The sequence below is a fragment of the Nicotiana sylvestris genome, chromosome 12 (assembly GCF_000393655.2).
Source record: "Nicotiana sylvestris chromosome 12, ASM39365v2, whole genome shotgun sequence".
In the NCBI taxonomy this organism is placed as follows: domain Eukaryota; kingdom Viridiplantae; phylum Streptophyta; class Magnoliopsida; order Solanales; family Solanaceae; genus Nicotiana; species Nicotiana sylvestris.
In genome coordinates, this window is record NC_091068.1 from 90,546,943 (window position 1) to 90,560,212 (window position 13,270).

Genomic DNA, 13,270 nt, shown 5'->3' on the forward strand with positions numbered 1-13,270 from the left:
TACCGTATCGAATACAGCTTATATATATACAATATATATACTTACGCTATATTATGCACTAAGTATAAGTGTACTAAGTAATACCGTATCGAATACAGCTTATGTATATATAATATATGTACTTACGCTATACTATGCACTAAGTATAAGTGTATGAGGTAATACTGTATCGAATACAGCTTATATATATATATATAATATATGTACTTACGCTATACTATGCACTAAGTATAAGTGTATGAGGTAATACCGTATCGAATACAGCTTATATATATACAATATATATACTTACGCTATATTATGCACTAAGTATAAGTGTACTAGGTAATACCGTATCGAATACAGCTTATATATATATAATATATGTATTTACGCTATACTATGCACTAAGTATAAGTGTATGAGGTAATACCGTATCTAATATAGCTTATATATATATAATATATGTACTTACGCTATACTATGCACTAAGTATAAGTGTATGAGGTAATATCGTATCGAATATAGCTTATATATATATATATATACATACGCTATACTATGCGCTAACTATAAGTGTATTAGGTAATAGCGTATCGAATACAGCTTATATATATATATATATATATATATATATATATATATTTTGAAATAGCGACCAACTTTGGTCGCTATTTTGGTCAAACGGTCAGAATATAGCGACCAAAGTTGGTCGCTATGTCTAAAAATGCAAAACTGTTTTACCCACCAAAATAGAGACCAACGTTGGTCGCTATTTTAATTACATAACTCTCAAAACCGGGATCCCCTCCCATTCTTTCTAAAAAATTCCCAAAATCCCTCTTTTCTCTCTCACACTCAAACCCCACCCCCTTTCCAACTACCACCACCAGGCCCCACCCACGCCACCAACGACCACCGCTCAGCTGCCGTCGTTGTCGTCGCCGTCGCCTCTGCCGCTGTTGCGTCTCTCCTTCTCCACCTCCTAAAAATTCAAGGTTAGAATTACAAACCTAGGGTTTCAATTAGTGTTTCAATTGTTTATTGTTTCAACCTAGAATTAGTGTTTCAATTGATTATTTAACATTGTATTTTATAGAAACCTAGGGTTTAGATTGTATTTATCATTATTTAACATTTTATAGAAATCTAGGGTTTAGGGTATGGGTTGAATATTTAGGCTAGGCTTTATTGAGTATTTCTCCTTCAATATTTTAGTAAGCAATAGATACTAATTTAACGTCAAAGACTTGATTCATAGGTAGATATATATTAGGGTATAAATTGAACTTTTAGTTTAATCTTGATTAGTTTATAGGTAGATATTTAATATAGACACATGATAGTATATTTGGATTTTCTCTTAAAGTTCAAGACAATGTTAATGTTTAAGGCCTTAAGCGAATCGTTGCGTGGCTCTTGTTTGAGTACAACGAGTCGCCCACTTTTAGGATATAAATTGAACTTTTAGTTTAAGTTTAAACTCGTAGGATACGAATATAACTTATAGTTTTTAGGTTTTGTTCTTGTGAATTGAACTTGTAGGATATAAATTGAACCTTTTAGGATACGAGTTGAATTTTTAGGATATGAATTGAACCTTTTAGGTATGAGTTGAACCTTTAGGATATAAATTGAACTTAAACTCGTAGGATATGAATATAACTTTTAGTTTTTAGGTTTTGTTCTTGTGAATTGAACTTGTAGGATATAAATTGAAGCTTTTATGTATGACTTGAACTTTTTAGGATATGAATTGAAACTTTTAGGATATGAGTTGAACTTTTAGGAAATAAATTGAACCTTTAGCATATGTATTGAACCTTTAGGATATGACTTGAACTTTTAGTTTATGTTTAAACTCGTAGGATATGAATATAACTTTTAGTTTTTAGGTTTTGTTCTTGTGAATTGAATTTTTAGGATATGAATTGAAACTTTTAGGATATGAGTTGAACTTTTAGGATATAAATAGAAATTTTAGGATATGACTTGAACTTTTGTGGATATGAATTGAACCTTTAGGATATAAATTGAACTTTTAGTTTATGTTTAAACTCGTAGGATAAGAATTGATGAACTTTTAATTTTTAGGTTTTGTTCTTGTGAATTGAACTTGTACGATATAAATTGAAGCTTTTATGTATGACTTGAACTTTTTACGATATGAGTTGAAACTTTTAGGATATGAGTTGAACTTTTAGGAAATAAATTGAACCTTTGGGATATGTATTGAACCTTTAGGATATGACTTGAAGTTTTAGTTTATGTTTAAACTCGTAAGATATGAATATAACTTTTAGTTTTTAGGTTTTGTTCTTGTGAATTGAACTTGTAGGATATAAATTGAAGCTTTTATGTATGACTTGAACTTTTTAGGATATGAATTGAAACTTTTAGGATATGAGTTGAACTTTTAGGAAATAAATTGAACCTTTTAGCATATGTATTGAACCTTTAGGATATGACTTGAACTTTTAGTTTATGTTTAAACTCGTAGGATATGAATATAACTTTTAGTTTTTAGGTTTTGTTCTTGTGAATTGAACTTGTAGGATATAAATTGAAACTTTTAGGATATGAGTTGAATTTTTAGGATATAAATAGAAATTTTAGGATATGACTTGAACTTTTGTGGATATGAATTGAACCTTTAGGATATAAATTGAACTTTTAGTTTATGTTTAAACTCGTAGGATAAGAATTGATGAACTTTTAGTTTTTAGGTTTTGTTCTTGTGAATTGAACTTGTACGATATAAATTGAAACTTTTAGGATATGAGTTGAATTTTTAGGATATAAATAGAAATTTTAGGATATGACTTGAACTTTTGTGGATATGAATTGAACCTTTAGGATATAAATTGAACTTTTAGTTTATGTTTAAACTCGTAGGATAAGAATTGATGAACTTTTAGTTTTTAGGTTTTGTTCTTGTGAATTGAACTTGTACGATATAAATTGAAATTTTACAATATGACTTGAACTTTTTACAATATGAGTTGAACCTTTAGGATATGACATGAACTTTTGTGGATATGAATTGAAGGTTTAGGATATGAATTGAACTTTTAGTTTATGTTTTGGAATTTTAGATTGCCAGAGGATTATTAGAAGAGGTTGATGACGTTATTAGACATGCAATAGAACTTCCACCAAGAATAACTAAGACACAGTACCTGGCAAAGTCTGCATTTAATTGTTCTTCTCATTAGCGACAATGATGATGAGAAGGCAATGACATGTGTTTCAAATAGTGATGGTGTAGGTAGGAATTTAGTATTTTCTAAGTAGATAAAAGAAGAGTTTATAGAGTAATTTTGTATTTCATTTTTCATGAGGAAAAGAAGTTTAATTGAGAGTGACAAGGTTGATGAAGACGGAATGTGTTCCGTTGGTCATGGCAGTTCCCATAGAATGGGGATCATAAGACTCTATGATGACAGAGATTATAGGAAGTTTTGTTCTAAATTTTCTTTCAAGTCTGATCCGTACAAGCTTAATGTGATACTAGTGATATTTCTTCAGATTCAGACAATGATTTGACCGACAAAAGTATGGAAATGCTCTAAAAAAAATTAAAGGTAAAATCTAATATTGTATCGAATATAGCTTAAATATATATAATATATGTACTTACGCTATACTATGCACTAAGTATAAGTGTATTAGGTAATACTGTATCGAATATAGCTTATATATATAATATATGTACTTACGCTATACTATGCACTAAGCATAAGTGTATTAGGTAATACTGTATCGAATATAGCTTATATATATGTCACGACCAGGATTTCCCACCATCGGGTGTCGTGATAGCGCCTACTATCGGAGCTAGGCAAGCCAAATATTTAAAACATCTTTCCTGCTTTCTTTCAAACAATATAATAAACGAGACAAAATCTAAGCGGAAGACTTTAAATCTAAAGCAACTGAAAACCAAAAGTGCGGAAGTTTAATACACATCACTACCCAAGGTCTGGTGTCACTAGCTCACGGACTACTACAGAATACTACAATCAATGTTTGAAGGGAAAATACATCATGTTTGTCTGATACAAGATAAACAAACAAAGAAAAACATGGAAAGGGACTTCGGCCTGCGAACGCCAGCTAGGCTACCTCGAGAGTCCCTGGACTGAAGATAGCTCCCAGAAGTCCTACTGCTGCGGTCTGTAAGCTGCTCCCTGATATGTGCACCAAAAATGCAAAGAGTGTAGCATCAGCACAACCGACCCCATGTGCTGGTAAGTGACGAGGCTAGACAGTACCTACCACAATTAACCTGTACAGTATATATATATATATATATATATATATATATATATATATATATATATATATATACAACACGTGCAAGAAAACAATAACAAGATAATACAAAGTAAAACTGGGAGGGGACATGCTATCGGGGAGTAACAGATATAAATGAAATATCGGAAATAAGCAGAAGAGACTCCGGTTCCCATGATGTATATATATATATAAATATATATATATATATATATATATATATATATATATATATATAAGTGGACGGCGTGCCACACGATCCCATAATATCATATATAAGTGGACGGCGTGCCACACGATCCCATAATATCATATATATAAGTGGACGACATGCCACACGATCCCATAATATCATATATAAGTGGACGGCGTGCCACACGATCCCATAATATCATATATAAGTGGACGGCGTGCCACACGATCCCATAATATCATATATATAAGTGGACGGCGTGCCACACGATCCCATAATATCATATATAAGTGGACGGCGTGCCACACGATCCCATTTCATCTTTATCACAGTGCACAATATGACACCGTGTCAAGACCCAAATCCCGGTCGTGATGACGCCCAACACACTACTAGGCAAGCCCGACCATTATTCAACACTTAACCCAATTTATCAAAAATAGCGGAAAGAAATATCAATTAAGCAAGATTAAAGTACTGAAGATTTTAACAAAATACACAATATAATCTCACTAGGACCCGGTGTCACGAATCTGAGCCTCTAGAATACAGAATATCATCCTAATACACGGTATATCCAAAGTCCGATAATGCGGAAATAAAGAGATAGGATAGGAGGGAGAAGATCAATGGCTGCGAACGCCGTGCAGCTACCTCGATACTCCCAGAGGCTGGATCTGCTGATCAACTGGATCTACTGAGCCTGAGACTGCCCTGGATCTGCACACAAGGTGCAGGGAGTAAAGTGAGTACTCCGACCCAGTGAGTAATAAAAGTAACTACAGTCCGAAGATAAGAAAATCCAGTAAATACACAAAGTAAGCTACAATCCGAATATACAGCAACATATGGAACTGAGCAGCTAAACACCAGTATAAATACAAATACATGAATGCAATGCAATGCATATGATGGTACATTCCAGTACCCACTGCGGCGTGCAGCCCGAGCCATCCATATTTATTTATCGTCGACGGCGCTCACTGGGGGTGTGTACAGACTCCGGAGGGGCTCCTACAGCCCAAGCGCAATATCTTGGTCAGTCATTGTTACCTGACCGGTCAGCCATTGTTACCTGACCAATTTATATCATACAGTGCCATTGTTACCACTGTTCAAGTATATCATCCAGTGTCATTGTTACCACTGTTTCAAGTATATCACACAGTGTCATTGTTACCACTGTTTCAAGTATATCACACAGTGTCATTGTTACCACTGTTTCAAGTATATCACACAGTGTCATTGTTACCACTGTTTCAAGTCACTTTATAATCAGTCCAGAAAATAATATAATAAGCCCCTTGGGCATTTACAAAACAGAAGTTCCCAGCCCGGAATACATTTAAAAATATCATTTAAGTTTTCAACACTTAGAATTATGGCTGAGTTTGCAAAACAGCATTTAAAACCTTGGACTGAAATTAAATGATATGCAAATCATGCTAAGCAGTAATATCAATCCTCGAAGGATTTTACAAATCGGCACAAGGCCCCAAACATAGATAACTGTCACCATGCCTATACACCGTACTCCACATTAGCAAGTAGCAAATATCATCCTAATCCTATTCCCTCAAGCCAAAGTTAGAACAAACACTTACCTCGAATGCTCCAAACTCAACTCACGCTTCTAGTACAGCTTTACCTCTTGATTCCACCACCAATCCGCTCGAATCTAGTCATAAGTTACTTAATCACATTAATAATTACTAAATGAATCATCCCCAATGCATGAAAATAGATTTTTCAAGGTTTTTCCCAAAAAGGTCAAAAATACCCCCGGACCCACGTGGTCGAAACTCGAGGTTCGGACCAAAACCCGGTTACCCATTCCCCCATGAATCCAAATATATGATTTGTTTTTAAATCGGACCCCAAATTGAGGTCCAACTTCTCAATTTGTAGAAAACCTAGGTTCTACCCAAAACACCCAATTTTCCCCATGAAAATCTTTGATTTGAAGTTGAAATTATGTTAAAAGATATTAAGGAATAAAGAAATTAAGTTAGAAATCACTTACCAATCGTTTTGAAGAAGAAAAGTTGTTTGGAAATCGCCTCTTAGGTTTTGGGTTTTTGAAAAGTGGAAAAATGACTAAAAATCCCGAATTTATACATTTTTCTGGGGGCTGGCGCGAACCGCACAGAAATGCACCGCGGCCGCGCGGAGAGAGGGGAGAAGTGGGCTCTCTCTGAACCCACCGAGCGCGGACCGCACTGATTTGGTGCGCGGCCGCGCTGGTCGACCCTCTGAACCCCACCACGCGGACCGCACACAAAAGCACCGCGGCCGCGTGGCTGCCAGCGCGGACCGCGCGGAAATGGCCGCGGCCGCACTGGGCCTGCAACATCTGAACCTGTATATTTTTTTCTAAGTCCAAGATCTCCCGGGCCCCATTCAAAACTCACCCGAGCCCTCGGGGCTCCAAACCAAACATGCACACAACCTTAAAACATCTTACGGACTTACTCGTGCGATCAAATCGCCAAAATAACATCATATACATAGGATCAAGCCTCAAACACATGATTTTCTTTCAACTTTCATAAAAACTCAAATTCCCCATTTTAAGTCCGAAACACGTCATATGACGTCCGTTTTTAGCCAAACTTTACAGATAGTGCTTAAAACATATTTAAGACTCGTACCGGGCGTCGGAACCAAAATACGAGCCCGATACCATAGTTTTCTGATCAATTTTCTTTTTCATTTTCCTTAATTAATTCCAGAAAACAATTTCACACAAAAATTCATTTCTCGGGCTTGGGACCTCGGAATTTAATTTCGGGCACACGCCCAAGTCCCATATTTTTTTACGGACCCTCCAGGACCGACGAATCACAGGTCCGGGTCCGTTTACCCAAAATGTTGACCGAAGTCAACATTATGCATATTAATACAAAAATTCATCAAATGTTTCACATAATTCACATATTCTAACATAAAAACTTTCCGGCTACGCGCCCGAACTGCGCACGCCAATCGAGGCAACTAAAAGCGAGGTTTTCAAGGCCTCGAAAGCGCGGAACAAGGAAGAACTACGGTGATGACCCTTCGGGTCGTCACAATATAATATATATATATATATATATATATATATATATTTACGCTATACTATGCACTAAGTATAAGTGTATTAGGTAATACTGTATCGAATATAGCTTATATATATATAATATATGTACTTACGCTATACTATGCACTAAGTATAAGTGTATTAGGTAATACTGTATCGAATATAGCTTATATATATAATATATGTACTTACGCTATACTATGCACTAAGTATAAGTGTATTAGGTAATACTGTATCGAATATAGCTTATAGAAGCGGGCGTGTGTGTCTATATATATAATATATATATACTTACGCTATATACTATGCACTAAGTATAAGTGTATTAGGTAATACTGTATCGAATATAGCTTATATATATATATATAATATATGTACTTACGCTATACTATGCACTAAGTATAAGTGTATTAGGTAATACCGTATCGAATATAGCTTATATATATATATATATATATATATATATATATATATATATATATATATATATATATATATATGTTATACTATGCACTAAGTATAAGTTTATTAGGTAATACTGTATCGAATACAGCTTATATATATATATTATATATGTACTTACGCTATACTATGCACTAAGTATAAGTGTATTAGGTAATACTATATAGAATATAGCTTATATATAAATATATGTATTCACGCTATTCTATGCACTAAGTATAAGTGTATTAGGTAATACTGTATCGAATATAGCTTATATATATATATATATATATAATATATGTACTTACGCTATACTATGCACTAAGTATAAGTGTATTAGGTAATACCGTATCGAATATAGCTTATATATATAATACATATACTTACGCTATACTATGCACTAAGTATAGACTGTTTGACCAAAATAGCGACCAACGTTGGTCGCTATTTTTGACCGTTTGACCAAAAGGCGACCAAAGTTGGTCGCTTTTGTAGGATATAAATATATATATACATATATATATATATATATATAAGAGGAAAATAATTATTTTATTTATTTATTTTCAAATATAGCGACCAAAGTTGGTCGCCATTTTGGTCAAACGGTCAAAAATAGCGACCAACGTTGGTCGCTATATTTGAAAATAAATAAATAAAATAATTATTTTCCTCTTATATATATATATATATATATATATATATATATATATATATATATATATGTATGTATATATATATTTATATCCTACAAAAGCGACCAACTTTGGTCGCCTTTTGGTCAAACGGTCAAAAATAGCGACCAACGTTGGTCGCTATTTTGGTCAAACAGTCTATACTTAGTGCATAGTATAGCGTAAGTATATGTATTATATATATAAGCTATATTCGATACGGTATTACCTAATACACTTATACTTAGTGCATAGTATAGCGTAAGTACATATATTATATATATATATATAAGCTATATTCGATACAGTATTACCTAATACACTTATACTTAGTGCATAGAATAGCGTAAATACATATATTTATATATAAGCTATATTCTATATAGTATTACCTAATACACTTATACTTAGTGCATAGTATAGCGTAAGTACATATATAATATATATATATAAGCTGTATTCGATACAGTATTACCTAATACACTTATACTTAGTGCATAGTATAACGTAAGTACATATATTATATAGATATATATATATATATATATATATATATATATATATATATATATATATATATATATATATATATATATATATATATATATATATAAGCTATATTCGATACAGTATTACCTAATACACTTAGTGCATAGTATAGCGTAAGTACATATATTATATATATATATATATAAGCTATATTCGATACAGTTGGTCGCCTTTTGGTCAAACGGTCAAAAATAGCGACCAACGTTGGTCGCTATTTTGGTCAAACAGTCAAAAATAATTTGGCTACCAAAATAGCGACCATGTTTGGTCACTATTTTTTTTAACAGGAGCCAAAACGGGTTTCAGGTTCATTCTTTCAAAATTATTCCCCAAATTAAAATCTTTCTCCTCTAACACTCAAAGCCCCTTTCCCCCTCCGACTTCTAGCAGTAGCGACGCCCCCGCCACCGGCGTCCCCTAACGGCAGCAGCAAATTCCGGCGACCTCCACTCCCAAGGTTAGTTTCTCTCTCCTTTCTTTTATTTTCCGAAAAACAGTGATTTTAGGGGTTCAATTCCAATATATTAGGGTTCAAAGTTATATATTATTTGTTCAACTATGTTAGTTCAAAGTTAATTCCATGTTAGGGTTTAATTTCTCCATGTTATGGTTCAATTTCTCCATGTTAGGGTTCAATTTCTCCATGTTATATATTATTTGCAATTTTTAGGGTCCTTATTAATACTTTTAGGGTTCAAATAAATTAACTATTTAGGTAGACTAATTTATATATGGGGTTAAATTTCATTTTATGAAGCAACAATAATAGGATATGAATTGGACTTTTAGTTAACTAAAAAAAGATTAGGCTATGAATTAACTAATTTAATTTGTTCTTGCTTTATTTAAATAGATGGAACATCGTTCTTGGATGTACAATAGGAATTATCCTAATCGGCGGGGATTGCGGGAGGATTTTGTAGAAGGGGTTGAGGACTTTATTAGACATGCAATGTCACTTCCGCCATACATAAAAGAAGGAGTAATTAGGTGCCCTTGTGTTAAGTGCGACTGTATGAAGTTTGGAAAACCGGAGGAAGTTAAGGTTCATCTTTATATGGTGGGGTTTATAGCGAATTACTTTGTGTGGGCTAATCATGGAGAGATGGATGGTAGCCATGAGATATTTCATAATATGGTTGTTGGTGAAAGTAGTAGGTCGAGGGAGAATACAAATAGTGATTCCAGAATTCATGAAATGGTTGCGAATGCTTTTAGAATGCACTTTGGGGGTGAGCCCAACAAAAATGTTGAACAAACTCCTAATGATGAAGCAAGACATTTTTATGAACAGTTAGAGGAAGCTAGTCATCCACTACGTGAAGGACGTCCGCACTCTGAGTTGTCTGTTGCAGTTAGATTACTAATTATCAAATCTGATTGGAATATTTCTCAAGCAGCCATGGATTCTTTCATTGACCTTATGCGTGAACTAGTTGATGAGGAAATCAAATTACCTGGTGATTTCTATAAGGCAAAGAGATTAGTTTCTAAGTTAGGACTTTTGTCAATGAGAATTGATTGTTGTGAAGATGGTTGCATGTTATATTATAAAGATGATGCAAATTTAAGCAGTTGTAAATTTTGCGGAAAGTCTCGTTTCAAGAGGCTTTCCAGCGGGAAGATGGTCGCTATCAAGGCGATGCATTATTTACCTCTTATACCTAGGCTAAAGAGGTTATATGCGTTGATGAGTTCTGCTCCTCATATGAGATGACACTTTGAAAATAGAAGACCACCTGGTGTTATGTGTCATCCTTCAGATGGAGAAGCTTGGAAGCACTTTGATAGGACATATCCATATTTTGCTAGTGAACCAAGGAACATTCGGTTAGGTCTGTGTGCGGATGGCTTCACGCCTTTTTCTGTATCTGCGACACCGTATTCATGTTGGCCTGTCTTTCTTACACCTTATAATCTACCACCCAAGTTTTGCATGACTAGTCCATATATATTCTTAAATTGTATTATCCCCGGTCCACGTAATCCGAAAATTTTGATAGATGTATATTTGCAACCTTTGATTGATGAGCTACAACAATTGTGGTACGATGGTGTTGAAACATATGACATATCAACCAAGCAGAATTTCAATTTGCTTGATAATTTAATGTGGACAATTAATGATTTTCATGCGTACGGAATGTTGTCTGGGTGGATGACTGCTAGAAAGCTAGCTTGTCCTTACTGCATGGAAAATAGTAAAGCGTTCACTTTGAAACATGGCCGAAAGCAATCATGGTTTGATTGTCATCGTCAATTCTTGCCTGAGGGTCATGAGTTTAGAAGGATGAAAAATGCTTTCAAAAAGAATAAACTGGAATATGATTATCCACCTCCGATACTTTCAGGTGATGAAATTTGGGAGAGGGTCCAGAACTTCAGTAAAGTTACTGAAGTTCCACCGCATAGATTCCCCGGATACGGTGTTACTCATAATTGGACCAAACAGAGTATATTTTGGGAGTTGCCTTATTGGAAGGATAATCTTCTCCGTCACAACCTTGATGTCATGCATATTGAGAAGAATTATTTTGACAATTTGTTCAACACAGTGATGGATGTTAAAGGTAAGACAAAGGATAACCCGAAGGCTAGAATGGACTTACAAGAATATTGCAGGCGGCCTGAATTACACTTGCAGACAGCAAACAATGGTAAGTTATTCAAGCCCAAAGCAAGTTACACATTCACTTTGGAGGAAAGACGGCAGATTTGTGATTGGGTAACGAAATTGAAGATGCCTGAGGGTTGTGCGTCGAATTTTGAGAAAAAAGTTGATATGGAGGTACGGAAGTTGAGCCATTTGAAAAGTCATGACTGTCATGTTTTCATGGAGACCTTAGTGCCTATTGCGTTTTCTAGTTTGCCTGAAAGAATCTGGAAACCCATCACTGAGATTAGTTTGTTTTTCAAAGACTTGTGTTCTTCCACATTAAGGGAAGAAAACCTACGCCGGATGGATCAGAACAATCGTGTAACTTCGGGTAAGATGGAAAAGATATTTCCATGTGGGTTTTTTGATGTGATAGAACACCTTCCAATCCACCTTGTACACGAGGCACGACTTGGAGGGCATGTTCAATGCAGATGGATGTATCCCTTTGAGAGGTAATATTATAGTCCATATATAATTTTCTGTTTTATTTGAATGTTCTTGGCTAACCTGAAATTATGTAGGACAATTGGCAAATGCAAACAATTTGTTAAGCAGAGGAATAGAATTGAAGGATCTATATGCGAAGCTTATCTTGCAAAGGAAACTGCTCATTTTTGTTCTTATTATTTTGAGAGCAACGTGCCATGTGCTAGGAATAGGCCCAACAGGCACACGGTCGACCTTACGAATGATCCATTATATCCGCCTATGTCCATATTCAATCAACCAGGCCGATGTTCTAAGGATGGTAGAAAGAGAAATTTGAGTGATATGGAGTTCAAGTCAGCTACACTTCATGTGTTGCTAAATTGTCCCGAAGTAGTACCATTTCTCAAGTAAGTATTGATTTAATAGTTATCAAAATATAAAATTTACTGTGATTACATCTCAATGCAACTACTAAAAATATTTGATGTGTCACAGTCACTTCGTGGGTCAATTTGGCCAAGATGCTGTATATACGGCATTTCATAGGTGGTTCAAACAATTTGTAAGTATATCCTTAAAATATTCTAACACTATGTAGGTAAACAATGTTTGGAAGTTATGCTAACTTATGAATTTTGTTAACAATATGTAGGTAAATGATCCAAATAATGGTGTAAATCAATTTTTGAAAGATATATCTTGGGGACCTGGGGTTGAGGTCACAACATATTCCAAGTACGTTGTGAATGGTTATAAGTTTCATACAGAGGGTTGCTCTAAAAAAAAAAAAGCAACAACAGTGGGGTGTGGGTTCAAGGTGGTGATGGCAACCAAGTTGGAGATATTGATTATTATGGTGTGCTCAAAGAAATAATAGAACTAGAATATTCAGGTAGGCCATTTAAGAAAATTATTCTCTTTAGATGCAAGTGGTTTGACCCAAATCCAACAAGAGGTACGAGAGTACA